We start from the raw sequence: 6,326 nt of genomic DNA, 5'->3' as shown, positions 1-6,326 counted from the left end.
AATGAAATGCTTTCATGATCATTTTGCTTTTATGTTTTAGAGAGAAACGCTAGGTTGAACTTAGTGTCTCCCACTTCTTTTTTTTTGTAGGGTACGAAAGACAGGTTTAATTTAGTGTAGATATTAGAACAGCTTGATGCCTTAGAATTACTAATTTCAGAGTCAGTCCTTAGTATAGGAATCTCTCCTTAGCTAGAGAGTCAGTCCTTCAGTTTCAGGAGTCAGTCCTATCATCATAGGGGTTAGATTTCCGTCCAACCTCTTATCAAGTCATGTGATTTTTATCCGCTCCTACAAGGTATAGGATGATGTCCAACCCTTGCAAAGATGTGATTCCATCCAGCCCTCCCTGCAAAGCATAGGATGCTGTCCAACCTTTGCGGGATATAAGGAGTCTGTCCTACCCTTATGATGATAGGATTATGTCCTCTTGTATAAAAACACTTGAAAAACATCTGAAAAACCAAAAATCTCAAAATTCTCAAGTCATTAAGAGTGTAGTTAGGAAATTCTGTTCCGAACTACGTTGGCTTTGATCCCTTTTCACAGGGTACGTAGTGCAGCTTAGGATCTTTATCCTATGTCCAGCCAAATCTTTCAAAATAAACATTTCAAACCTTCCAAAATATAAAAAATCTTCAAAATCTTTTTTTCAAAAAAGATCTTCCCCTAGAGTTAGGAGTCTATCCTAGATGTTTGGGGTGTTTTAGAGTTAGGAGGCTATCCTGTTTGTGTTGACGTGGTGTGTCTTGTCGTGTGAGTGTCCCTAGAGTTAAGAGGCTTCGAGTCCTGGTCGGTTAGATATTTAGTCGAACCGATGGCTAGACTAGGAAGCATATAGTTAGCCCATGGTTTTCTTTAGAATGCACAGCCTAGTTACACATAGGATGTAGGGCTCACCTGCATTAGCTTAAGGCTGATCAACTTGCATTAGTTAGGGCATATAGAGTCCTAAAAATTACAATTCACATGAACTTAAGCAATTCTACAAAAAGCTTTAAAAATCAGTCGAGTCTAGTGTATCGAGTCTAGGATAGCGGTTCTAGATGGTTAGGCATCGTAATTTAGAAATAGGTCATCGAACTACGTTGATTCTGATTCTTCCCGAGGCCGGGATACGTAGAGCAGCCGGGATGGATGGCCATCCTGGTCCGAGTCAAGTATTGCATTAGAGTTTTAGGGTTCGTCGTGTCGAGTTGTGTGTCGAATCAAGTTGTGATGTGTGTTTTATTGTGTTGTTTTCTTACTTTTATGTACAAACTTATACCTTTAGTTGTATCATGCATGTGTTTCCCCATCAGAACTTAGACACCAATTAGGCATGACACTCATAACCTAGCTATTCTTAGGTGACATTTCTTTCATTTCTTTTGCGTGTGCTTATTATTCATCTCCGAGACATGCATGATTAGATAGACGTCTTCTCAGAGATATATGTTCCCATTTCACATGACTTTTGTCCAAAACTCTTCAAAATCAATAAATAAATGGCATAAGAGACCAGGTGCTCGCACTTGGGCGGATGAGGTGCTCTTCGGACCGTCTAAATTCGTAACCAGGCACGAACCTTTTTGTATCTTTGGTTATCCATTGCAACAGAGTATAGTATGGGTTTCGTGGCCGACTTCCCTGGATGACGACTCTTCTTTGTTTAAGGTACGTCTCAAATTCGGGCTAGTCCTCGAATCGAGATGTATCTTTGTGGACCCCGATCCGAGATAGAGGTGAGGGAACAGGTCCCTAACAGCCTCTGGATCTCCACAACGTAAAGGAGAGCTCTGCCAAGGAACTCTCGAAACGGATGCCACCCTCATAGCATAGCACGAGTGGCGATATAAAAAGAAAGAGATATGTCTTGATCTGGAGCCAAGGCTCGAAACCCAGACATACCTAAAATAAACTCAGAGTCGCCATCCATGGATATGCCATGGAACCCTAAAATCAAATCCTCTGTGCAATGGATAACCAGAAATATATATGGGTTCGTGCTTGATTACGAATGGAGAAGGTCTGAAGAGCACCCCCAATTCGTCCGAGTGTAAGCACTTGGTCTCTTATGCCATTTTCATTAACTCCAAAGAAGTTTGGGTAAAAATCGTGTGAAATGGGAAACAATATCCCCGAGTGAACGTCTACCTAATCATGCATGACTCGAGGATGAAATAATAAGCATACACAATATAAAGTAAGATAAAAGATGTGTCACCTAATAACAACTAGGTTGTGAGTGACATGCCTAACTGGTGTCTAAGTTCTGATGTGCAAACACATGCAAGCTATATCTAAAGATATATGATCAGTACAAGAAAGTAAGAAAATACATCAAAACATACAATGACTACACAACAAATCCTAAGACTCTAAATGATTAGCCCGAGTCTTCGGATGGTCTGGTATTCATCTAAAGAAGCCTACGTATCCCCGCCTCCACAAGAATCAGAGCCACTTAGTTCTTCGCACCTATTCTAAACTATGATGCCTAAGACACCTAGACCTCTATCCTAGACTCGATCTAAAAGACCGGACTAGTTATTAAAGTTTCTTGTACGATTATTTAAATTCCAGTGAATTGTGGATTTTAGGACACCCTATATGCCCTAACTAAATGCAGATTAGCCCTAAGCTAATGCAGGTGATTCCTACAACCTATGTGTAACTAGGCTGTATTTTCTAAACAAAACCAAGGGTGGACTAGCGTATCCTACTCTAGTCATCACTCGGCGATGTGGATCACCGACTGACCGGACGGAGGCGTTCCTATAACTCTAGGACAGACCCCTAACTCTAAAACAAGCACACAACAAACAAACAATCAAACACCCTATCAAAAAGAAAATCCTAACTCTAAAAACTCTCTATCTAGGAGAAACTCCTAACTTTAGAGGAAGATCTTTTGAAAACATGATTTTAAAGGTTTTTTGAAGAGGGTTTAAAACATTATTCACAAAAAGTTTGGCTGGACTTGGGATGTAAATCCCAAGCTGCACTACGTACCTCGCGAAAGAGGATCAAGCCAACGTAGTTCGAAACGAACTCTCCTAGCTAATACTTCTAAAACACTCAACACATTAGATTTTTTAAGGTTTTTCAAATGTTTTTGATGTTTTAAATTTCTGATGTTTTTTGAGTTTTAAAATATTCAATGTTTTTGGATTTTAAAACTTTTTTCAATGTTTTTGAAATTTAAAGAGTTTTCACCCTTTTGGTCAAAGACCTAAGGGAATATACAAAGCAAAACCCTAGGGCCGAACCCTAGGGCTAACAGGGGAAACCCCTAAACCCGGTAAACTAACGTCAAAGACAAAGGAATGATCTAAGATCACAAATAAGAAAAAGCTCTAATGAGACTGTGCTAGTCTAAAAAACAGAAGAACGACGACAACACTAAGGAGAAACTCCTAACAGATAATACCAAGGAAGGAGTACAACTGAGACAAAGGCTCTCTAATAATACTAACAAAAGATGAATGAGTCAAAGACTCTCTGATAATACTGCTAAGCAAGATAACTGAGTCAAAGATTCTCTACTAAGGACAAACGAGTCAGAGACTCTCTAATAAAAATCACTAACGAAGATAAATGAGCCAAAGGCTCTCTAATACTACAACTTAAAGGAGGAATGAGTCCATGACTCTCTAATAACACCATCGAAAGAACCAACGAGTCAAAGACTCCTTAGTAATACCACAAAAAAACGAATGAGTCAAAGACTCCCTAATAAAACTGCTAAAAGGACAAATGAATCAAGGACTCTCTAATAATACCACCTAAAAGACGAATGAGTCAAAGACTCTCTAATAATATTGCTAAAGGACGAATGAGTCAAAGACTCCTTAATAAAGACAAATGAGTCAAAGATTCTCTAATAACACTGCTAAGCAGGACAACCAAGTCAAAGACTCCCTAACAAGGACAAATGAGTCAAAGACTCTCTAATAAAACCAACTAAGAGACGAGTGAGTCAAAGACTCTCTAATAATACCAACTAAGAAAGCGAGTGAGTCCAAGACTCTCTAAAAAACCAACTAAGAGATGAAAGCGTCAAAGACGAATTAGTCAAAGACTCTTTAATAGCACTACCAAGAAAAAGATTCGCTCTAAAAGAGGAGGCCACTCTAACATGAGGCTAGGCAAGCCTCCTAAATGGGAAACTCTCTACGCGAGACAAGGCTTGTCTCCAAATAGGGGTTCTATAAATGAGGCAAGGCATGCCTCATACGAGAAAACTCCCTACCAAACTAAGGTAACCCTCCTATGAGATAGACTCTAAACAACAAGGCATGTCTCTCAAAGAGAACTGCCTTTCAAGACGAAACACGTCTCCTAAAGGGGGAATCAAATATCTAAAGGAGGAAAAGTACACTCAGATTGCATAATTCAGAACCTGTCTCAGAATCAAATCTCCAAAATGTTAATGAATGGTAATCTTATCAAGGAAATCACCACGAGAAATGCAACAACATGTAACCTTAATAGACCAAACATACTCTAGGATCATCAAAAGATTGAACCACAAAACAATTCAGCTGAACCCTCGACATGGGTCTCCTGTGAAATCAGATGATACTTGTATCATCTGATTTCCTACATCAATTAGGCATACATCACTTCACCCTCCATTCACCACAGAAACTTGTATTTTCATCTTGCATTCAAAGATAAAATTAGCATCCAAACCCACGAATCAATGCCATATTTTGAGAGAATTAGAGCAAACAAATTTGCAGGTTTCAACAATATAAGATGGTAGAAATGTTACCTGCTATGAATTATAAATCAAAGCTTCTCTAAATCAATTAAGGAACCAAAAGACAAGGTGGGCTTGTGCAATCACCAAGCGCGTTTGTGCTGATTTCAGTCATTTTCATCAGACCTCAAAACTTAAGGTGATTTTTGTAAACTCTGTTATATAGAATAAACATTTCTACACAAATACGATTTGTAATAAACAAGAGATTAATCATGACCAAACCAGAAGCTGATTTACAAGGTTCAACTCAACGATCATGATCAGAGTATAGCAAAACATCATCATATCAATAATAAAACTCAACTAGGATGACCAAAAATTCAGAACAGAACTCATATCCATGATAAGATGCTCATCGAGCCACAAATAAAACTCAAATCCATGTCAAATGACTACTACCAGCTATGAATTTAAGCAGAGTAACATGCAAGTATTGTTGTTTTAACAATTTAATGAGAAATGCCTTACTTTCTTTCTTACCTCTCGAAGAAACCTTGCACTCGTTTGATTCCGCTCATGATCGATCTAGCATTCTAGAAACTTAATTTTGCCTTTGAAAATGATATTTCTGAACTTGAAGCTTGAATTTGAGAAGGCAATGGTAGAATGAAAGCCAAAAATGATCAAATTTAAGATGGATATTTAGATCTAAGAGAGAAGGAGCTGAATCTCAGGTTTATAAGGGCTGGAATAATCAGATCTTGAAGTAGAAATTCCAGCCGGAGCTCGTGTTCTTGCGGAAAATGATCAGAATCCAATGAATTCTGCCGGAGAAAATGGTGGAAAGGTTGGATGTAAAAGATAGGGTAGGTTTGATAAGGTGGGTTTGTAGAGATGGGACCAACAAATTGGGATCGAAGGATGGATAAAACAGGGGAGGTCGATGAGGGTATGGGTTAGGTCTGGTTGTAGAGGAAAGTGAAATGAAGTGGGTTTGGGCAGTAGATGGTGGCTGCAAAGGTGGAATTAGTGGTGAAGAAAGTGGGGAAAAATGAAGAGGGTTTGGGTTTGAGGAGGTGGGTTGAGAAGAGGGTGGTGGCTAGTGGTGGAGATGGACGGTCGGAAATGATGGGGTTGGGTTTGGGAGTGTGGCTGAGAAGGATATAAATGGAGATGGGTTTGAGGATGGGGATGGGGGTTTGGTCGGATTGCAGAGGTGGTGCTGGTGGTGCAGATGGATGAATCCGGCCGGAATGGTGGCCGGCCGGATTCCAATGGGTTTCTTGGAGGTGAAGATTGGAGAGAAATGGGAATGGGGTTTGATGGTGGTTGAGATGGGTTTGATGGGGTTGGCCGGTGGTGGCTGATTTGGGTGAAATGGATTTTGGGAAGAAAAAAGATAAATGGAGAAAAAGATGAAGAAGAAGGTGGTGTCAACCGGTGGTGGGGAGATGGGATCTGCCAGAGCTCCGGCTAAAGGAACATAGAAGAAGGAGACGATGACCGCAGCTCCCTCTTCTCCCTCTTCTCTGCAATACCTCTCTCTCTCTCTCTCTCTGCATATGGGCTTCTCCTTCTCTCCTTGTTTTTCTCCTCTCCCTCTCCTTGATTTCACGAAAAAATGAAGAAAAACCCT

Source organism: Tasmannia lanceolata, unplaced genomic scaffold (genome assembly GCF_043159265.1).
Source record: "Tasmannia lanceolata isolate RefF3 unplaced genomic scaffold, GAP_Taslan_0.1 ptg000037l, whole genome shotgun sequence".
Taxonomy (NCBI): Eukaryota; Viridiplantae; Streptophyta; class Magnoliopsida; order Canellales; family Winteraceae; genus Tasmannia; species Tasmannia lanceolata.
Note: the sequence above shows the minus strand (reverse complement) of the source record.